The 24,117-nt window shown below is 41.1% G+C and overlaps 1 protein-coding gene across 3 annotated transcripts in view; it reads left to right on the top strand.

Moving 5' to 3' along the window:
* Positions 1-24,117, top strand: part of LOC114590891 (contactin-4) — a 531,471-nt gene that overhangs the window by 55,737 nt on the left and 451,617 nt on the right. For all 3 annotated transcript variants that reach the window (XM_077925018.1, XM_077925014.1, XM_077925015.1), the window contains exon 2: positions 5,187-5,227. The gene's annotated coding sequence lies outside the window, so the exon portion shown is untranslated. The remainder of the gene's footprint in view (positions 1-5,186; positions 5,228-24,117) is intronic.

Raw genomic sequence — 24,117 nt, 5'->3', positions numbered from 1 at the left:
TGCGCTGAGAGCGAGGGAGGGGAAGGAACCAAATCAGGACTGTATTGTAGAGCAGGAGGCACAGCCCTTGCGTCTATCAGCGTCTGTGAATACTACAAGCCTCTCCCCTTCACCCAGTGGCGTGGCTAGCCAATCAGGTGCCTGGTGCAGGTGTGTGTCCTGTAGCCGGGAGCAGGGCGAGCCGCCCATGGGGGCGGGGTAATCTGCGCCCGTGGGGGTGGGAAGATCAGCCTGTGGGAGCGGGGCGAGCTGCCCATGTGGGCGGGGCGAGCCTCTCCGACGCCTCCCCTTCAGCTTTAGGATGGCTGAGGGAGAGGCAGTAGGCAGACGCAAGTCCCACACTGACATTTCAGGCAGTGCGAAACCTGCAGGCACCTAAGCCACCACGTCACTCCTCAAAAGTTCCGTGAAACCATTTTTTATTTAAAAAACTCATTTTGTCACACACACCTCTCAGTGATGACACCCTGCTTTTAGAAATGGAAACCTGCTTTTAGAAATGGAAAGGGCCCACCTCCCTTTTAAGTAGACAGTATGTAACTAGAGAACATGTTCTCCTTAATACGAAGAAATTATCCAGTCTTGTTTTTTTGCAACTCCTCCCTAGCAGCTCTTCATAAAAATATTGTCCTTGCTCCACCCACCCACCCACCCACCAACCAACCAACCAACCAACCAGCCAGCCAACCAAAACCACATAACCCTTTGCTTTTAGGCAAGCTCTCTCCTCTGTATCCACTCATACCTAGACTGTGAAGAGCTGTATTTAAGTGGGAAAGCATCTGTTTTGCATGATGAAGATTCCAAGGTTCAAACCCTGGCATCTCCAAATGGGGCTGAGAGTGGCCCCTGCCTGAAATCGTGGAAAAGCCACTGTCAGTCATTGTAGACAGTACCAAGTCAGATGGTCCAATGGTATAAGCTAGCATTCTGTGTTCCTGTGTGTTCATTCTGGTACGCCCAACAATCCATTCTCAATAGCTAGGAAGAAAGCACAGTGAACACAATGATTTCCTCTGCCAGAGTACAATCCGGGTTTTGTCATACCTGCTTCTTGGCAACATCTGCATTCTTCACAAAACAGCCCAGTGGGGAGCTTAGGAGCAGTTGGTATAAAACCTATATTTATATCTTTTATCTTAAGCAGGGGATTGGGGAAAGAGGCCAGTGATCTCTAGACAGTGCTTTATTTCTGACAGAATGCCATCACTCCCTGCTCCACAATTGGCAGCCATTGTGTGCCGTGATACTTTTGTCTAGATGTAAGTACTGACACCTCGTTTCTTACCAAAAAAAAGCACTGGATCAAGCTAATTGTTCACCTGCAGGTGCTGGTGCAAGTCCATGGAAATGTGGGGTGAGGGATGAAGAAGAACTCTGGAAAATGAGAGGCAAGTGCGAAGCAGCAGAACAGGATATTCATTCAAGTGGGAACTGAAGGAGTTTGAAAATGGTGTTGCAGTTTCCTGCTCTGTATGGTTTAGGTGTTCTTCTCTTCGCATATGGAGAGAGGCAGATTGGCTGTTCTCTGTGGCTTTGTCTTGGGATGTCAGAGAATCCCAGCACAAACAGGAACGGAAATTGCTAATATTTGCTTAAGTCCAGAGAAGTAATCAATCCAGTGAATGTGATTGTTGTTTTCATTCCACAAATGGTACCTAATTGATTAATTCCCGCCTCCCTTGTCATTATGTTTCCCTTGCATTAAAATAATGGAGTTGAATAACATAATTAATTCTATAAAAACACTTAAGAAATAGGTTAGTTTGAGAAATAGTGACTGGCTGACATGACTGACATGAGATGTGAACCTTGGTGTCATCAGTCCTAGTCTCACTAACCACTATGCTCTACTGGTTTTCCAGTGATTTAATTGCACAGAAATGGTTAACTAGAAGTGTTTGTGAATATAAAAAAATCTCCTTTTTGGAATTTTAGATTTTGTCTCCAGATTTTATGACCTTGTGTGATGACCCCCCCCCCAAATAGTTCCCTCAAGCTGTTTGTTCTACTCCTGGATCCACTACTGTAACTTCATAATATTAGGAAATGGACCAAAAGGATCACAATACATTTATTGAAATGGAATAATACAATGTAGGAACACTTCATGGAACAGTCTTTCTGTTTCATGCAGCTACATGATCTGTCAAGGGAGTCATTCTAAATCTTCTTTCTGGCCACTTGATGGAGGCAACAGCTTAAATACTTTGATCTGTTTTTTAAGTTGATGCTCGAAGTAGTTGATTAGATGCTGATTTGTACTGTAGTTTTGTGAGTTGTGTTTGTAGTCTCCATGTTGTGTGTCTGATGAACTTTATGTAGGGAGTAGGGACCCCGATTCCTGCAGAAGGCCCAGCCCACCTGTTCTTAAAAACAGGACGAGAGCCCACAGAACTGCATGGGCCGGCAGGTCTTTTTACAAAAACCGAGGAGAAATCTCCACCCACAAGTCCCTTCCCCATAGCAGCATTTTGGGCCAGGGGAAAGCATTCGCAGGATTTCAAGTAGAAACCCCCCCCCCCAACATTCTCCTAACACTGGAAGGCCCTCCCCTCTCTCATAGACGGCTGTAACGTTTAGTACTAGTTCATTTACGAGAAATGCTGCTTTGAACTCAGAGGGTTAAATAAGATTTTGATTTGTAATTTTTTGTAAAACTTTTTACAAGGTAGCCTAGTGATTTCACCGGAATACCAACTACAATCTGTCCATGGTCTGATTTTTATATAATTTAGTGGTGCTTTAGAGAAAGTTCGGTTTGGTTGTTGTTTCAGAGCTGTACAGCTCAGTTCTTCGCCTGTATCTACCTAAGACCAATGTGAACCTTTGTACTTTTTGCTCCTGACTTTGGACTCAGTGAAAGTGTACTGTTTACATGTACAGAACTCCCAGCACATCCCGTGTTCTGCAAGACCTGCTCTTGGTGAGACACCCCCTCACCCTTGTTCATCTGCTTAGCAGAGCCACAGACTCTCTCATCGGCACCCTGCCCATCTCTGTGCACAAGAGCGCATGCCCGCCCCACTCCTGGGATGTGCTGCTGCAACCCAGAGGGTTTGTACACAAGCCATTCCGTGTTCTCCAGCGACCAGTTCAGCTATCGGGATCTTTAATGAGGTAGGACTAAGGTGAAAGCAAACAGCTAGAATCTCCCTCGCTAGTCAGTCCACAGGATGGCACTACTTAATTCTGTCTTCTGCTCTCGGAGCACCAAGGCACAAGAAACGGGGGCTGTGGGGCACGCGTGACCCAGGAACGAGACTGACGAAGCCCAAGAGGCACCCAGACTTCCCTAGAGACGCTAGAGGAAGGAAATGGCACTTAAAACCAGCTTGAGAAGGTGACACTTTATGGCTTAAATCTATTGAATTCTAAAAAAAAAAACCTTCCCTGACAGGCACCTATGCAACTTCATGTGGCTCTTCTAAGCAGATGGGCACTTCCTCCTCCATGTGCTATGGAAATACTTTTTGTGTTATATACAGTGGATCTTTTTCCAGTAAATGTGGCTTAATATTTTAATTCTTAGAACGTGTGTTTGTTCTATGTAATGCAACTTAATTCTGTTCTGTTTGTGAAATGAGTAGCACAGGCCATCCTCCTTGTCCCAGTCACTTAAAAAAGACCAACGAGCTGTTTAAATCGAGTGGTTCTTTCCATCCATGGTATTACTTGCTAAATGCACTGATTTCATAAGTATGTGGAATTTTTTTGAGTCTGTATATCATATTATAAGACTGAATCTACTTAATAAACACTGTATAACAAAAAAAAAAAAAAAACAAAAAAAACAAAAAAAAAAACATACAGCGAAAACCATTTGCTGGAATAACAATTACAACTCATCATTACTGCTATACACTGAACTAGGATCTATTCGGCTATATCCTAGAATGAGAAGTTTAGTAGAATGCAAATATTCTTAAGTGCTTCATATTTTAACATTTACCGAGGTAGCAGTATGATTCTAAAGTAAAAAAGAAAATGGACATGGGTAAAAACAGTGTATATCTTCTTTAAAAAGTAAAATAAAATCTTAGTTCTCAATTCAGGTAGGTAGCTGTGTTGGTCTGACACAGTCAAAATAAATGGAAAAATATAAAAAATTGTCCAGTAGCACCTTAGAGATCAACTAAGTTTGTTCTGGGTATAAGCTTTTGTGTGTATCTGAAGACGTGTGCATGCAGAACAAACTTAATTGGTTTCTAATGTGCTACTAGACAATTTTTTAATTTATTTCGACTTAGTTCTCCAGTTTTGATTAAAATCACACTTATTCCTGTGGTACCAACTTCATGACCACCCACTTTTCATATTCACTGCATCCTAAGCAGCAACTTCTTTTTTGTAGTAATTCCATCCCAGTTTCCATGAAAGGCACCAAAATCCAGCATAAAGGCTCTCCTGACAATCATTTTTGGCTTTTAAATCCAGAATTTGGACCCAGTCATTTTGACCCCAGCCATTTTAAGGGAAACACATGCTGAGATTCTTTGTGCAGCTGGAGACTGTTAGTTCCAGCTTTGAGACTGCTGACTTTGGCACGCTGAGAGCATCTGGGCAAACAAGAGAAGCGGAAGGTTCCAGAGGGGCTTGGCAGGCTGAAAAGAGCTTGTTCTGCCCAAAGTCAGTTTTGGACAGCTGGGTGTTGAGTCCAGGCTGCTGAATGATGAGGTTCAAATAGCTACAGGTGGAATAGCTGAACTCAGAGCATTGAGAGCTGTGCACACAGGAGGCCTGAGAGTAGCGCATAGCTGTCAAGAGCTGCTCAAGAGAGAATAAAGAGGTAACTCAAGTAGAAGGAAGGAAGCAGTGATTCATAGAGTGGAATAATCCAGGGGAGTGCTCGGTTTGGCATTTTTTGTTTTTAATTCATGATTTTGCTATGCTAAATTAGCCTTGTGCATGTAGATAAATATTCAGATCCCTTTTGTGTACAGGAGGAATATTCGGAGGAAAGCTAATTCTTGTAAGAATAGCGTAATGTTTCTAAGCAACAGAAACATTACGCTTGCTCAATTTTATAATTTGTATTGATTCATAATAGCACCTCCAAACAATTTTAAGGGAAATGGATCAGTCTGCTTATATTCACTGTTATTAAAATTGAAGACTGAATCTAATTAGTAAAGTAACTTTTTTTAATCAGTACACATGGTAACATTACATATATGTTCTTACAGGTGATGGTGAACTGAAACAGGACTCTGTACCATGCCTTGAAGTAAGTAGAGTTTGTATCTTAGTGTTGTTGCATATTCTGTCGCATCATAATGATTTATCTCTTAATATTTTGTCCCAAGCTTCTTCTGAAAAATGGGTCTGTACAAATGCTTGTTTATTTTCATCTGAGGCAAGATCAGGGAAGGGGGGCTGTTCACACGACAAGTTCTGAAAAAAACAACACTTTAACCTATCATTTGTTCAGATTTACAATGTGAGATTCAGAATTTGAACTGAGTTGAATTAGAGGTTGGCAGTCACTGAGTGAATCAGAAGTTCTGGACAGATTCCCATAGACCCTACTTGGTACCTTAGGTTGAAAGCATTGGGAGTGTGGAGCAATCTGAGAGAATAATTCCTTAGATATACTTTCGAGTTAAATTCATTTTATTTTTAATTTTTGTTGTTAAAGTTTATGAAATCTATACGTTTTGGGGGAAAGCACAGTTTTGAAATACTGTGACTTCAGAAAAGGCATGATCCAATCCAGAAAGTTGTTTTGAAGTAGCTCAGTATGTAGAGCACATTCTTTTTTTCCACTCAACAATACATTTACAAACAGTAAAATGCCTAAAAATAAGAGGGAGTATATTGGGCCTATTGTTTGAAGGCCAATTCTTTGCTAAAATACGAGTTTCCTTATATCAATCATAGTCTATTGAAGGAGGTTATGCCATTGCAGTATTGGTACAGCTCGCATTACATTCTTGGTCCTAATTGGTATAAGTGTGGGTCCTCTACTAAGTGATAGAACACCTTCTTTACATGCAGAATGTCCAAAGTTCAGTCCCTGGGATCTCCAGGTAGGTCTAGAAGAGCCCCTGCCAGTCAGTGTAGATGATAATGAGGAAGATGGGTCAACAGTCTGAATCAGTATGAGGCAGCTTCCTGTGTTCCTCGCTTATATAAACTGTTATTGTGTCAAATCAGTTCCATGATTTCTCAATGAAATTGAGTAAACTTTGATTTCACGTGAAGATAATTTTACCTTTGAGTTACACTAAGATGGTTGAATCCTAACTACCTCGCTCGTTCCCTAATGAAGTCCCTATGTCCCCTGAGAGACAGGTGACACTTGAGAAAGGTGTGGGATTGCTGCTGAAGAGTAAAGTTGGGTGGAAGATGCAGAACCCACCCTTGTGCAACTATATATGCCATCTTCATGCACTAGTATCTGTTTGAATCCTGCTCTTTGCAGATTTGCAGATTATTTAGATGTGAGGGAGAGATGCATGAGTGAATTGTATTTCCTGTTGTTGTGCAGCTGATGTCATGTTCACAAAGGATGTTGAATAAGGGAAGTTATAGACTCCGCATAAAAATCTAATGAGCAGTTTATGTGCTACAGTAGTTTATAAAGACATACAGAATTGCTGAGCTTGAAGTTCTATATGGGACGAACTAAAGTGTTGAAACCACGGCTGCTACAACTTTATTGTTGTTACTAAAAAAGATAATAATTTTAAGAATAAGTATGATAAATCCTTGAAAGTAGTTTTTATTGCACCAACTCTTTTTGAAGGAACTCTTGTCTGCAGCAACGTGCCAGGCTACTTCTGTATTCTGCGCAGTCTACAAAGTCTTCACAATCATCTTTTGAAAGCTAATATGTAGGGGATTTTGAAATTTTGAAATCAATTAATAATCTACTGAATCATTTCCCCAGTGCTGTTCTTTTACTCTCAGATTTTATTACTCTGTCTCTACTGAGTGGTTGCAGACGAGCAGATCATTAAAATATTTATTTTGTCAATTGTTCTCCTTTTTCCAGATTTGAATTATTCATATGTTTCTCTTGGGTTGCTAGCATGTTGTTGAGAATGCTAATTGACCTTATTTTATTGTTTGAAATAATAAGAGAATTGAAGACATTTTTTTTCTGAACCAGACGATTCAGTTTCAACTCAACATGTCTTTTCCAAAACATTTTCTCACTTCTTTCTATTTCCCTCTTCTGTTGTGCATTGTTTAGACAGTTTTCAATTTTCAAATATGCAGAAAGGATTTTTATATTTAATGCAGGATTTTTAGATTCTCTTCTAAGAAGTGCAGTGCTGGGAATTCTACAGTTAATGCTGGATGCAGTGTTTTGGCACACTGAGAACTTTTTATATGCATTATCTCAGTAATCCTTTCAGTTGACCTACAAGTTAGATCAGTATTATTATCCCCATATTGCTGTGGGTGGCTGAATGTCATCTAGCACGTTCATAGCACAAATGTAAAATTTGAACTGGGAAATTTTCACAGCTCATATTGTAACACTTATCTGTCTGTCTGTCTGTCTATCTTGTCTAATGTTCACCCTGCTTTTTAAATGAAAGAGGGCCCCAGATTGGCTTATAAATATCAGTAATAAGATAGTCCCTGCTCATAGGTTTATAATCTACATGACACAAAAGGAAAAGCAATTTGGAAAAATTGGAAAAGGAAAAGGCAGATTTCAGAACTAGTTATTAGTTAATGTTTTAAAAGGGATCCAGGTTGGTTGTTCCGAATGAGTTTGTACAAATCATCAATAAATATAGAATCACCAAGCGTACAGAAGAACAAGTCTTGCTGAAGAAGAAAACAGCATGGCGTCTGCAAGAATAAGCACAATAGAGTTCTTTGAATGTCAATCAGCATATAGATAAAGGGGATCCAGTCAACACTGTGTGCTTAGACTTTTAAAAAACAATTTGATGAAGGCTTGCAACTTTTAAGGAAAGTTACTTCCTGGAAAGTTACGTGACCCAGAAGTGTCTGCGGACAGTGCTGGCTCCCGGCCTCTAGAGTGAGATGAGCGCACAACCCTAGAGTCTGTCAAGACTGGCCCGTATGGGCAGGGGTACCTTTAATTTTACCGTTACTTCCTGAAATGATTACCTGTTTCAGTAATGACCGCTCCCTGCTTAAAACGGGGGGTGCCCTTTGCGTGGACGCGTGCAGCCCTAGATCTGGAGCGGCCCCATCAGCATAGGCTTGGCTTTGCCTTCCCTCAGGTAGGATACCTGGAGGTCTCCGCCTATCTCAGTCAGATGTCCAATCCCACCTGGGGGAAGCGTTGCCAGGGAGACCAGGCCAGGTAGGGGAGGGATTACCTGCCCACACAATAGAGGGAGGATCTTACCTGGGAATCCTCACTTGGCTCCAGGCGGCGATACCAGGGTTCCCCGTTAAAGGGGTTTCTGAAGGGAGGCTTTGACCGTACGCCGAAAGGTCGTCATTACTCTCCCCTGTGGCGGCGGCATAACGGGGGCTGCTATCTCTGCTTGAACATATGTTCTCCAGAGCCGGCCCATCCCCCCCCCCCACACTGGATAACCCTGAAGCTCCCTAGGTCCCTGGCTGGGGACTGGGGAGGGAGAACGCCCAATGCCTGAGCCAAGGTCTACCCACATTTGAAATTTAATAAAGTTGTGGCCAATTTAATCCCATAGCACGTTGTCTTCAGTCGTTATTCCACATGTCGGGGGGGCCCGCTCGGGATCTGGGGACTCCGCCTGTCCACGCAATATCTGTATTTCTCCATGTAAATCTTTTCTACTTCCAAGTGAATACCAGTAAAAGGTAAGAGGCGAGGGTCTTATACCCACGGATATCTGAACAAGTGCCCTGTATGTGAACCTGCTGTTTACTGATTCTCTTAGATAGTTGTCTTCTTCAATTTCATTTGCAAATCAAATATGGTCCAAACCCAATTTGTTTTACATGGCATTTTTTTTGCCTACAGTATTTTTCCATATTTCATGATATACGAGTAGCACTGTGGTTTACAAGTGAGCATTTAGTCTTCTCTGCAATCATTTTGCAGCTGCTGAATATTTATATTCTTACATCAAGCATACATGAATCCTACTATAATTCCTTAATGCAAATGTGACATTTTATGCTGACTTTGTAATATGTAAAGAATGTTCTGCTGAAGTATGATAAATTCTTAAAAAAACCACAACCCATTCCTGACCCCCTTACTTAGTACAAGTCTTTACTATCATTGGCCTTCCCTGTTTCACTTTATATTGTGTGTGACCCTTGGTAAGTAAAAGTGTAATTTGTGTCCTTGTGCAAGTAATTTCTTTTATGTTTGGTGGGTCAGCTGGATGCTTTCCTAAAATAAAATTTGATCCACTAACTACTCTGAGCTGATCCCTAATGAATGATTAGTGTTATTGGTTCTCCTGGAGAACTTAGGAGTTTCTTCTTCAGCTTAGCTTTATTTGCTTCCATTCTTTGGTCCATGGTATACATGGTGTCTGTTGGACCTTTTAATCCCTTGTATTAACAATATCTCCATTTTTGTTGCTCAGTTCTCCTTCTTTACTTTCCAGTTTCTTTGCCACATAATTCCTTTTAAACCACCTTGACCTTTCTATGGTCAGCTGTGCTTGATTTGTAAGGACATTTCCACATTCAAAATTCACCAGAATAAAACTTCTCCAGTGCTTCTTTACTTGCCCTTCTTATGGCTGGGTCATTAGTTGATACTTTTGGTAATTGTGGTGAGCTTGGCACTATGTATTCTGCATTCTGTATAGCACTAGGCCTTAAGAACTTAAAAGAAACATTGGATCAGACTACAATATCTGGTTTATCATACTGCTCCCCACAGGAAGGCTGCAAGCAGGGCATGAAGGTGACAGCACTTTCCTGCTGTTTTCATCCTAGCAACTGATTAATATAAACTCAGAATTTGGCCAATTGCAAAATTTGGCTTGCACAAAATGTGGCAGTGTGAAGGGCTCCTGTTCACAAAGCCAGCATGAATTACATCACCATTCTGTGGTTACTGAATATGCTGTCTTCATTAATATTTTGGTGTTGTTTGGGGAAATGATGCAGGTAATATGCAAACCAGTGGCACTGACTTGCTGCCCAGCATTTCCTATAATGGCCTTATTCAGATGCTACAGTAAACCATAGTTTGAAACAAAATTTCACACAATGCTGCTCCCCTACTTCCACTGCCAAAACAAGCCAGAGTTTGGTTCACTGTATTGTCTGATCCAAGATACTTGATTTGTTTCCTCCAAACAAATCGTGGGTGATAGATAAGCAAGGTTGTTTTTTTCTTTGCTTAATTCTCATAGCTCATTTGTAAGAAAACAAGCCATGAGCCTAGGTTAGGCGAGACAACAATTCAGGCTATGCTTCTTGATCTCAGGCATGGCAGCAACAGGAGTGAGGGAAGAAACAATGGTTTAATGTGATGTGTGAGCCAAGCCAGTATCTAAAGGGAGAAATGTAAAGTATTGCACTTGGGCAAAAAAAATGAGAGGCACAAATACAAGATGGGGGACACCTGGCTTGAGAGCAGTACATGTGAAAAGGATCTAGGAGTCTTGGTTGACCACAAACTTGACATGAGCCAACAGTGTGACGCGGCAGCTAAAAAAGCCAATGCAATTCTGGGCTGCATCAATAGGAGTATAGCATCTAGATCAAGGGAAGTAATAGTGCCACTGTATTCTGCTCTGGTCAGACCTCACCTGGAGTACTGTGTCCAGTTCTGGGCACCACAGTTCAAGAAGGACACTGACAAACTGGAACGTGTCCAGAGGAGGGCAACCAAAATGGTCAAAGGCCTGGAAACGAGGCCTTATGAGGAACGGCTAAGGGAGCTGGGCATGTTTAGCCTGGAGAAGAGGAGGTTAAGGGGTGATATGATAGCCATGTTCAAATATATAAAAGGATGCCACATAGAGGAGGGAGAAAGGTTGTTTTCTGCTGCTCCAGAGAAGCGGACACGGAGCAATGGATCCAAACTACAAGAAAGAAGATTCCACCTAAACATTAGGAAGAACTTCCTGACAGTAAGAGCTGTTCGACAGTGGAATTTGCTGCCAAGGAGTGTGGTGGAGTCTCCTTCTTTGGAGGTCTTTAAGCAGAGGCTTGACAACCATATGTCAGGAGTGCTCTGATGGTGTTTCCTGCTTGGCAGGGGGTTGGACTCGATGGCCCTTGTGGTCTATTCCAACTCTATGATTCTATGATTCTAAAGTAGAAAATTTGTATTTTCCCCTGCAGACCAATGGGCAAGCTGCAACCACATTAGGACATCTGGCAATTCACAGTAGGAAGACATGTAGAAGTTAAGCTTCAGGTGTTGTTTATACCAGTCTTCAAGTTAAAACTGCACAATAATAATCATAAATTAAATCACAAAAAATGAGAGAATAAAATCATGTAGGTTTTTTAAAAGAACAAGAGCAAATGAACTACTGAGAGAGAGAGCTAGAGGTAACCTTCCAGCCTAAAGGTAAATGTGCTTATCCATTATTTAGAATTACATTATGTGGTGACCCAGGGAGGACCTCTGGTTAGATTGAAACCACAGCTGACACAAAGTTTTGCTCCATGCGATAGATGTCCCACAAAAAAGTTTCCCCATATAAGGCCTCATTTGCAGATTTTAATGTTTGAGGATGTTTGTACGCAGGATATTACAAAGAAACATGGACAACACAGAACAGAAGTTACCCGTGGTTCCTGACACCCTGCCTCTTCACCATCAAATAATGGCTTTCATTAATACCATAGAAGTTACTGCTTCCAGTGATAGACTTGTCTTTTGCTTCATTCTTTGAGGTATCATTGCAGTGATTTGGTTTAATGAAATAACATAGTTACTGTATAGGCATTCCCTGTGTCTTAACAATTTAAATTCTACTCAAGCACTCTCTATTTTAATGCAGTACTTATTTGGATTAGTATTCTGAAGTAGTGTCAAACATCAAATACAGCTAATTTTCTCCCATATAACTGGATTTCTGTATTAAAAAAGTGTAAGCTCTCTGGGAGAAAGAGAAAATGCTTGAGTTTTTAGAAATTGTGTAGACATACCCTCAGGTTAAACAGAAAGCACAAGCACTCAACAGAAGTCATCTTAATGTTTCTGCTATAGACTGCTTTGTCACATGTATGTCTCAATGAATCACACAACCAAGTATTGTGTTTCCCATGGATTCAGTGTGATGTTTGGCCATGATAAAATCTCTGCTTATCCAGGGATCACATTAGATGCCCTAATCTGTTTCATAGGGCTGCAATTTGGGGATGAGAGAATAAAAGAGATGTAAAGCACATTGTAAGGGACGCGGGTGGCGCTGTGGGTAAAAGCCTCAGCGCCTAGGGCTTACCGATCGAAAGGTCGGCGGTTCGAATCCCCGCGGCGGGGTGCGCTCCTGTTGCTCGGTCCCAGCGCCTGCCAACCTAGCAGTTCGAAAGCACCCCCGGGTGCAAGTAGATAAATAGGGACTGCTTTCTAGCGGGAAGGTAAACGGCATTTCCGTGTGCGGCTCTGGCTCGCCAGAGCAGTGATGTCACGCTGGCCACGTGACCTGGAAGTGTCTCCGGACAGCGCTGGCCCCCGGCCTCTAGAGTGAGATGGGCGCACAACCCTAGAGTCTGTCAAGACTGGCCCGTACGGGCAGGGGTACCTTTGCCTTTACCTAAAGCACATTGTACACTGAACTATGGTGTTGAAATGATTGATAAGTAGTCACTTATTAGGCTTGGCTAAGCTGGATGCTGCTGTGCTTTGTTGCTAGATATATAATGTAAGGTGGGAGTTCTGTCACAAAATTCAAGTTTTTGTATGTGTTAGTTCTCATCAGGGCAGCACTACTGAAGTCACCATCTGATCTCAGCAAGCTAACCAGCATTATTATATTTTCAGCAAATAGTAAATTGCTTCTTTATAGTTTGTTGTATGCTGCATCCTGGAACCTTCAGGATTTAAGCTTGTATGCTACATCCAGAGATGATGTAACTGGAGAAGGATGTCCAGACAATTTTGCCATCTATGACTTGTTCTTGAATTCTGTTTATTGATTCTTGTTGCTCAAGCACATAATGCTCCAAAAACCAAACCAAGTGCCTATTAAGTCAGCAAGTGCTGTTGCATGTTTAGAAAGGAGAAAAATAAATCTGCATTAAGCAAATCCACTTTTCTGCACTTAGCTCAGGATGCTGAATAGAGATCATTATGGCTTTCTAGGAAAGCTAAGAACTAATTCAGTTAAATATGGACTGCAAATAAACATTGCCACAAACTGCTGTCACCAGCAATTGATAATGGTGATGAGTTTTTAATCTGTATTTCACAAATGGCTATTATTATTTTTTTTTTAAAAAAGGCTTCCAATCTGTCCACTTTAATTGTGGGTTTAGGGATTTTGTATTATCAATGTAATTTCTGCTGAAATGAAAATAACACATGATGATAGACATAGTGTGAAATATCCAGCTATTGTAGTGTCTTCTTTGTATATCATATTTGAATGGTACACGTGTTAAATATGTCTTTACTGAAACATTTACTAAGTGTGATGGTGGTGGTATAAAATTGTCTCCATGTAGAGCACTGTGAGTTGGCCAGTTTTCTGGCACATCCATTGAGAAGTGGCCAAAATACACCAGTTTAATAATGTTTCTTCTTGGAACAGTTTATTTTGTTCTGTCAATTGCTTCCCTTTCACCTACAGTTTGTGTTCCATATGTTGTCTTGCCCATTTCAGTGCATCACAAAATGGAGGAAATTGCAGGGGATTGTTTTTCTGAAAACCCAATGAGTATTCACAGTCTTTTCAGCATTTCAATTGGGAAGGTTACTATTCTACCCAATCTCAGGATCTGATTTTCTCTTCCTGGTTAACCATTTTCCTACAGTGAAGATGGCTCCTTCCAGATTTAGGAGTCTTGTAGCTGCTGTAGCTACAAGTAAGTAGATTGTAATGATTGAAGGGCAGCATTCTGGGGTGTCTAATGGAGAAATAGCTTCATAAAAATAAGAGAAAAGTAGGGATGAGGGGGAAATTCAATTCAGTTTGCATCCTAGATTCATACTTTCTGAAACAATTCATGAATTGAAACACAGTCGTCATGTGAAAGCCACACTTCTCTGAATTTTGCAGTGTAGTTCTACAGCAAGGAATGTGCACAAAAATGCACATACTAAACTGTAGATTAAAAATGTGTATACAAATAGAAATAAAATATGAAAATGCATTATATAAGAGGAAATTGCTTTGCATCTATCAGACAAAAATTGTATATTAAGTAAAGTTCACAATAAAAGGATGATGAAGATGATGAAGAAGAATATTTGAAGATTCAGGACAGATAAAAGAAAGTGCTTCTTTATGGAGTACATAGTTATCTGGAACTGACTCCCACAGAAGGCATGATGGCCACCTACCTAGATGGCGTTAAAATAGCATTAGACACACCGGAAGGCAGCAATACTTCTGAATACCAGTTGCTGGAAACAATGGGAAAAGATTGTGCTCTTGTGCTCAAAATCTACTTGCATGTTTCCCAAAGGCATCTGGTTGGCCCCTGTAAGGACAGGATGCTGGACTAGATCAATGGCCTGATTCTGCAGGTCCTTTTAATGGTTTTTTTTTTTAATGTTCTTCATACTTCTTAATTCTAGAATGTTGTGTACATGCAAGCAAAGGGAAATGCTTGATCTAAGTGTTCCAACATTGCAAGGAGTGGGAAATGAGTGAAGTTTCTTTAACAAATATGTTCATGTTGTAACTATTAGTCTGAATTGCATTGTTGAGAAAGTGAACATTGTTGAGAATTGTGAACAAGTTGACATTGTGGAGAAAATCTGCTAAGTGGAAAAACAAGTATGCATTGTCCTGACACCAAAGAGATTCAGCCACAAATTGCTTACATGTAAGGGCAGCCAAGCACTTCCATTGCACTCGTGAGTGATGTTTTTAAGGCTGTTCCTTGTTGTTATTATTACAATCAAATGTAAAGCAAGTCAAACAGAAGTAGCCTTTTAAAACTGCTCAAAAGTAAGGAGCTAGAGTTCTAATGTGTTCAAAAGAGTTTAAACATAAAGAGCTCTGGGCTAAACTGATTTTTATTAAATAAAATAAGGTAAGGAGTTTTTAGTTAAGAGCTGCTGCTGCTGCTGCTGCTGTCATGAAAAGTGCTTTTGATGACCTGGTTTGTAAAGAAGTTCACTATTGTGAAAAATGAAATGTTGGGGTGCTAGAAGGAAAAGGATGGAGAGAGACTGGGTCTGAAAAGCATTTCAGGGAAAGGGGTATTTTACTAAGATGGATTTCTTCCCTCAATAATACTTATCTAGTGTACCTATTGCATTATTTTTCATGACAGGAAGCGGTGCATGTTTGGTGCTTGGCTAATTAGTTACAGATCCTCAGATATTTCCAGTACTGGCAGGCTTCTGGTTTGTTCTGTTTCCCCATGTGATGTAAGTACAGTGGTAGCTCGGATTACATACGCTTCAGGTTACAGACTCCGCTAACCCAGAAATATTACCTCAGGTTAAGAACTTTGCTTCAGGATGAGAACAGAAATCGTGTTCCGGCGGCGCAGCGGCAGCAGGAGGCCCCATTAGCTAAAGTGGTGCTTCAGGTTAAGAACAGTTTCAGGTTAAGTACGGACCTCCAGAACAAATTAAGTACTTAACCTGAGGTACCACTGTAGTGGAGAATTTGTCTTTCCTGAGGGTAGAGCAGTGGTTCACAACCTCCTCCCACAGACCACTTGATGATTCTGGTGGACCACTGAATTGTTTTTCTGCCTGTTGAAACAGTGCTAATACACTGTGCTAGTTTCTAATTATATTTTTATTGCTTCTTCTATTTCTCATGTCATATTTTTTATACATTCTAACACAGTAAAATACAAAATGAGAAATAAAACAAACAATAAAAATAGAATACAATTAAAAACACATGCAAATATTTTTATGCAGACTTGCCACGGACCACCTGAATGAAACTTGTGGGCCACTGGTGTTCTGGGAGCCATAGTTTGGAAACCCCTGAATTAGAGTATTTTGCAAAAGCAAAATTTTAGATGGACAGTTTCAGGTTAAGAACGGACCTCTAGAATGAATTAAGTTCTTAACCTGAGGTACCACTGTAAATTAATAAAAGAACAAAGCGAAACAATAGAGATACTATGCAATAAAGCAATACATAGTGCTAAAAATATCACAGCAAAATAATGCATTTCTGAGTAAAATAAAAATTAAAATTAATAGCACCATTCCATCAGCCTTGCAGTGAAAAAAGACAGTATCCACAAAGAAGATTTGTATTGATTAAAATGTCCAAGGTGGATTTGTAGATGTCAAAGACATTGACAATTTCAACCCATATTTGCTGCATTAAAAACAAATGCCTCAGAAGGTAGACAACTGTCACCATGTATGTGTCATCATAAAGTATGGAGGGCAAGAGATCTTGCTGTTCATGCTTAAAATGTGAAAGGCAACATCAGGAATATCATAAAAGGGTTGCATATTACTTACACTTTCTCATTCATGCTACATGCCTTGGAAATTGTTGTGGTACTCTTTGAATTATAGAAGGTGTTTCTGTAGAAAGTAGCAGGATATGGTTGCTGGTGCCTTTTTGTTAGTCTTCTTTGGCAAAGTAAGGGGTTGATAAATATAGTAGGCCATACAGGTTTTACAGGGTAGAATGCTGTGTAAATTTCAGATAAGCTACCAGTCACTTTAGGGATGCGGGTGGCGCTGTGGGTAAAAGCCTCAGCGCCTAGGGCTTGCCGATCGAAAGGTCGGCGGTTCGGATCCCCGCGGCGGGGTGCGCTCCCGCTGCTCGGTCCCAGCGCCTGCCAACCTAGCAGTTCGAAAGCACCTCCGAGTGCAAGTAGATAAATAGGGACCGCTTACTAGCTGGAAGGTAAACGGCGTTTCCGTGTGCGGCTCTGGCTCGCCAGAGCAGCGATGTCACGCTGGCCACGTGACCCGGAAGTGTCTCCGGACAGCGCTGGCCCCCGGCCTCTTAAGTGAGATGGGCGCACAACCCTAGAGTCTGTCAAGACTGGCCCGTATGGGCAGGGGTACCTTTACCTTTACCAGTCACTTTGAATGATCTCAACAGTGCTCAAGTAATCCATATGTAGGCAAAGCTTGGCTCAGTTGTGCAGCACGCAAAAACTGGATCACTCCTTAGAGTAGACTCACAGCAAGTTGGGTTTATCATAATGAATGTTGTTTTTCTCCAGTACTGGATTGTATCCAACTGAGTTCTATTCAGAGTAGACCCATTAGAATTAATGAACCCAAGTTAGTTACACCAATTCATTTCAGTGGGTCTACTCTGAGTAAACATTGGCTCAAACTAGATCACTGGTAATAGTGAGCTTTTGTAAAACCATTCAGAAATGTTCTAACTACAGAGTATAGAATGAGTAATAACTTCATAAAACATGTTCCAGTGCTTTGTGTAACATGGCCTAGTTGGTGCTGTATCATAAGTCCCAAACTTCCTACATGTTCAGTACGAACTGACCTAACACATCTTTGCAAAAACCAATTTACAAATATTATATTTGCACCACCGTTTAGCTGGTTTCGAAACAACCTCAGAAAACTGAAATCCTTCTATCAGCCACTAAAGAACAATTACAGCATGTAACAAACATGTGGCCTTTCCGCCCAGTTTCTTACAAGAGCATTATTGTTCAGTCCACTTTCCTCCTAATTGCTTTTTGTACTTCATAATTTATCATTACTATTATCTAGCTAAAGGATTCTTAATAACATGATTTTGCATTGGATTAAGTAGAATAGTCTCAATTCTGATTCCACAGTAAAAACACCTAAGAATTATCTTCATGGAACTTAAACCCTTGGAAAACTGAACTGTGCTACATGAAAAACCTAACAATACTTTTGGAATGTATTGGAATGAAACTCACTATAAATGAAACAAAAGTAATCCACTCACCCCATCTGTCTCTCTTTGAAATGTTTGTTTACATTTTCGCTAAACATTTTCCTTTGCTTCCCAAGGGATATGTAGTGGCTGGTAATGAATGAAAGTGCTTTATCGCATGCCTCGTGTTCAGCTGAAGTTTCCTTTCTATTGCTTGCTGCAGTGTCTGCAGTAAAATATTTATTGGCTTGCTTCTGTTGTGTTGAATACTATACTCTGCACAATGCTCCCTTCTTCCATGCTATAAATTTTTATAAGAGTGTAAGAATATCACCTCTGGACATATCCACCAATCCACCTACACTTTAGAACTGGGTAGTGGTACCTTTTTTTCAATCCGAGGGCCGTGTTGTGGACAACCTGGTGAACAGCCCACATCCCATACACTCCAGCATTTCTCTGCTGAAAATAGGGATGTTATTATTATTCAACAACAACACCCTGCCCATTTTGATTGGGTTGCTCTGGGCTCTCAGGGTAGCTTCCAACATATATAAAACATTAAACATTTAAAAACTTCCTTATTCAGGGCTGCCTTCAGATATCTTCTGGTTGTATAGTTCAGTGTTTCCCAACCGGTGTTCCGCGGCACACTAGTGTGCCGCGAGACGTTGCCTGGTGTGCCGTGGGAGGGAGGCGGGCGAGTCGGGCGACGAGAGGCGGGGCAGCGGCGGCGAGGAGAGGCCGCCCAGCGCGGGGCTCTCGCCGTCTGCCTGCCTGGCTGCCTGCGTGGCGCTGACGTCACGGGACTGTAACGTGCCCCACATAGCCCATGCCCACATAGGACCATGCCCCGATGCCGGGCGGCAGCGCTGCCGCTGCTTGCGGAGAGGTCCGCGAAGCCTGGGCGCGCTGATCTCGGCGCGCCCAGGCTTCGGCATGCCGGCATCTCTCCGCAAGCAGCGGCAGCTTGCTGCTTGCGGAGAGGTCCGCGAAGCCTGGGCGGACAGCTTTTGAAGGCAGGGGGGGGAGCAAAGACTTTCGCCCCCCGCCAGCCTTCAGAAGAGGTCGGGGGACAGACTGTCCCCGGACCTGGTCTGAAGGCGGTTTCCATAGGAATGCATTAATTGATTTTCAATGCATTCCTATGGGAAACCGTGCATCGCAAGACGAAAAACTCGCAAGACGAAGAGACTTGCGGAACGAATTAATTTCGTCTTGCGAGGCACCACTGTAGTCAATATAGGCACAGAGTTAATTTTTTAAACATTTTCTAATGGTGGTGTGCCTCGAGATTTTTTTCATGAAACAAGTGTGCCTTTGCCCAAAAAAGGTTGGGAAACACTGGTATAGTTACTTGTCTCCTTGGCTTTGGGGGAGGGGGTCACATAACTCCATACCTTCCAACATTTCTCTGGTGAAAATAGGGACATCCTAAGGAAAAGCAGGACATTCCAGGATCAAATCAGAAACTGGGATGGCTTCTGTAAATATGGAACTGTCCCTGGAAGATAAGGACCCTTGGAGGGTCTGATATTCCAGTGTTGGGCAGAACTAGAGGGAAAAATTGGTAGAGTGCTGAATCTGACTCTTACGTCTACATTTCAACCACATAAAAGGCAGAAGTTTATATGCACATGCCCTTTTCTCTATCTGCATTCTGGGCAAGCAAGAAGCGTTATTACACTTCAAAGACTCATTTCAGTCACAATATAGCACTTGAGGCGGTGGAGTTTCTCACCCCACTTTAGGAGAAGACCTCAGTTTCGTATTTGGAATTTGGACTTTTCAGAGTGTAATTTGGATAATTTTATGTAAAATTAAATTTGTGATTAGGCTATTCTCGGGGCCCTAGGATAAAAGGCCCAAGGAAACTGTTTCTGCAGATTGAATATGGTATACACTTTTTATATTTGCACAACATTTAGAAAGAAATACTGGGTGCAATGATCAGATCAGAAGAATCTTTATTTGCATCAGCCACTAGCCATAGCAATAAAATAAGGGTGCAATGGTTTATAAATGGAACAAATCGTCTTTGCTTTCAGTACAAAAAAAAATCTATGTGTTGCATTTCCAATGAATGCTTGGAACACTTTATTGTTATTTGTTGATACACTACAGCAGCCAGAGCCAGCTCCAGGTGCACAGGGTGCCCTTGTGCACAGGCAATCAATCAGTGGGCCTCTTGACCCCTCACTCTCCTCCTCAAACCATACCGTCCCTCTTAGCCCCATCCCTTCAAATGAAAACGAAGTTTGGCCAATAGGGCAACCACCTGTTGTCAGAGAAAAATACGAATTTTAGAGCTAGCATAATGGGATTTCTCCCCACCTCTTCCTCTGTGCATGCCCACACCCTCCACAACTCAACTCAGGAAAGTTAGAAGAACCACCGGAACAGTACATGGGAGGAAAAGAGGGGAGATTATTCCACCTGGCAAGCAAAAATGCTTGCACTGTTGGAATTATCTCCTTAGACATTTAATTCTGCCCATTGCATTTTGTTACTTGCCTTTTTATTTTTAGTCAACAGTATAATTTAGAGGTAACTTCATTTTCTGTTTGATACACAGTTACCTGGGTAAGTCCCAATGAGCTCATTGGGCCTTCCAGTCTTCTCCTTTGAGCCATGCGGGAGGATGAAAGAGGAGGAAATCAAGAGCCCATGGGTTTCTTTGCATTATTTAGCATTACATAGTTTAGCGTTGCATCCTAACAAGGTCAATTTCTTTTTCTTTGAGTGGATGCAGTGAAGTTCCCATGAGAGAAGCATGACTCCCAGTGATGTCTTGTCAGCAATAGACTACAAAAGCTAATTCCACAATAATTTTGTTAGTCTTCAAGGTGCCACAAGATTCTCTTCGTTAATTTAATTTTTTCAAATAATAACACATCTACCTCTCTGAAATTTGCATAATGAGGGATCAAACTCCTTGGTCCATTCAAACACTATCCTATCTTGCAACACTTCTGAAATCACAATTATCTCCTTTTTGTTTGTTAATACATAGTCCAAAATTGCCTGAACTCTATCTCCTTGCTCTTTGATACACAAGGTTATCTTCAAGCACAGTTCAGTGGTTTCTGTGATGACTTTTTTTGTCAAACAAAAGCTGCAAGTTAAAATTACCTACCAGTTGGGAAGTGTGCGAGTATGTGTATAATTTTTTGTTCAGAATTACATCTCCTTCCTTTTGGCTTTGTTATTGGTAACTGTTATCTGCAGATAATTCTCTTTGCCCACTCCCCACCTTATCCCTTGAAATGATTATATTTTTTCTGTGCCAGATAGGTTTAGTTCCTTCAGGGTCTTTGACATGAATTGTTGTCTGAGATAAATTGGTCAACAAGACTGTCTTATTTTTTTGACCTTATGATCCTGAACACAATATGCAGTGGTTATAAATGTGCTTTTCTGCTCCCCAAAGGTTCTGCTTTATTGCAAGACTTCGAGCTTTTGAAGAAGCATAATATTTTCCTAAACCTTTTGTGCCAAATGCATACTGATTGCTGCTAGCTTTTGAATACGATTAATATTATTTTCCTAAACTTTTTTTGCCAGATATGTACAGCTTGTTGCTAATCTGTATACTCAGTTCAGTGGAAGCCTTTTTTGTTTGCTTGCTTGTGAAAATATGTCTACTAAATCATGTATTATTTATTAAATTTCTCTACTGCCCCCCAACACAGTATGAGGCAGGGTTTATTAATAGCAGCTTGTATACTTTAAGGATCTAGTTTGTTTCAGCAAACCTTAGTTAAGATTATATCCAAACCCTAAACCAGACATAGGCAAACCTGGCCCTCCAGATGTTTTGAGACTATAGTTCCCTTCTTCCCTGACCACTGGCCATGTTAGCTAGGGATGAAGGGAGTTGTAGTCCCAAACATCTGGAGGGCCGAGTTTGCCTATGCCTGCCCTATAGTTCAACAATGATTACCAGTAATCTAAAACTGACATAGAAATTTTCAATCTCTGTACAACCATGCCAAAAGAGGAGAAGGGAAGGGGGCATGTATGACCTCAAATATTGCTACAACTCATCCTTACAGTACTAAACTTTGGTTTTACTTTACGTTTGAAAACTTCAAGTGTGTTTCTCAGTATTTGTTTTGTTCTTTCCACAGTGAAGCAGCCCTTCTGGTTTGGTGGACATGTGATAGACTCCATTCAGATTTGTTTCTGCATGCTTGGAGTTTATACATTCTTATGAATATACATGCTAGCACAGTGTTAGTGATACAATGGAATAATCTAATTCAAACATGCCATGTCTATGTGCTGGATAATGGCATTTTGTTTAGAGAATTTCTTCGTACACTTATCAGCCCAACGTGTGGGGAGCTGTTGGTTTTATGATGATTTAACCATTACTTCTCCACACTTGCCTTTCCCCAGATGTGTTTTGGTTTCATGTTTCGATATGACTCTGCATGCATGTGTGCTTAGAAATCTAAGCAAATGTGTTTTCAAATGCTCAGATGGGAGTAGTGGGACAGATTAGGTTACCCCAATCCCTTTTCTGTGTAACTTGACTCAACATATGCATTGGGAAACATTCATAACAAAAGAAAGTAATGACATATGTAAGAGCTATAGAAAACTATAGTGCCATACATTCATATTTTTAGCAGTTTGAAACACACACAGGGAAGACTAAAACCCAGAAAATAAAGTACAGTGATTTGGAAAAGTGTATTTGGATGTAATTAGAAAATTAGCTTACACATAAGCTGCATGCTGGTGAGCACAGTCTAAGCTTTCTTGGTTCACTCCCCTCTTAGGTGAGGTGGCTAGGTTAGCATGATATTCAACCTGAAATCAATGTTCATTGTTACATTCTGGTAGTAGCTTGTTTGCAAGAAACAAACCATGAGTGCTGGTTCAGACATGACGCTGATCCAGCTACTCTGTGGTTTGCTTTCCGCAGGTAGAAGTGAAGCATGAAGTGAAGTGAGACCATTCTGGGTGCTTGCACAGGTAAACAACACACCTGCAGGCTAACCTGCTTAACTTTGGTTAATAGCTTTGTGTTTTATCTGAATGTTGCCATTATCTCTGTCTTATGCCAGACACACCTAGCTTTCAAAAACAGTGTTTGCATGTGTGTGTGTTTTTAAAGAACACAATGACTTTTGTTTACTGTATCCCCACTTATATGGGTATTTCAGGCATTGCTGTAACTCACGTATATAGCACACACAGACCAGTTTTGAAGAAAATGTCACTTGCAAAAGATAAATACAGAGATGGTGCTAAAGGGCTGCATTTTTCCTTTTATTTTCTCCTATGCTGGGAACCAATTTTTAGATGACTTTCACTTTCATTTCTGTTCCACCTTCCCTGTGCGGTTGTGAATTCTAAATCCATTTGTGCATTCAACCAGCCTAGTCTGTGGAGTATTTTGACTAATGAGGTGTTGCTACCAGCAGTTCGACATTTCTTGTAGCTGCACTGCAAAACAGCTAAAGTTCATTTTAAAGAGAGAATGCAGCCTGCAAAGAGTGCCAAACCAGTAAGAGGCACATTTATTTTCATGCATTCTTCTGAAGAAAGAATCAGAACTGGCCTAGGATCAAATTAAATGTTCCATTTAGTGAAAGATGTCAGCTAGGAATTGATAATGCATTCCCACTGAATGGCTTCAGCATTATCATCCTTCCTGCGTTGTGCAAATGGGCTCTGAATGTTACAGAAATGTCAAGGTATTGGGGAAAGTTTTAGGTTTAGGTTTAGGTGTGGGTTTTGAATGTTATTTCCCAGCAGGCTTTTCAAGCTTTCTGGTTAAGAAACAGAGAGTATCAGTAAAGTGTCAGCCTTCCTACTTTTAAATATAGAAGCTGGAAAGACAAACACCCAAGAGTCATTAAGCTGAATGGAAGCTTGTGATCTATTCTTGCTGCTGACTTTGAATGAAGAGACATACATACATACATATCACAGCAAGGGACTAATTACATGTGTCAGGCAAATATGCATGTAACAGATCTGGGAGCCTCTTTTGGCTGAAGTACAAATGCAATACATAGATCTATAGAACCACTGGCCTCATCTAGAAGGCTCTTCTTATCATCTTATCTTCTTAGAAAACTAAAAACCAGGGTATATGTGTGCTGTATGTCTGGGTATGGGACACATTTAAGGAGGCATGTTACATGCCTTCCATGGGGCACACCTGGCAAAATGGTCAAAAAAAGACTGACTCACATCTGTTCAGCTCTCTATCAAG

The sequence above is a fragment of the Podarcis muralis genome, chromosome 2, assembly GCF_964188315.1.
Source record: "Podarcis muralis chromosome 2, rPodMur119.hap1.1, whole genome shotgun sequence".
NCBI classification, from domain to species: Eukaryota; Metazoa; Chordata; class Lepidosauria; order Squamata; family Lacertidae; genus Podarcis; species Podarcis muralis.
The sequence above is the reverse complement of the archived record's forward strand: the minus strand, read 5'-3'. Positions and strand labels throughout refer to the sequence as shown.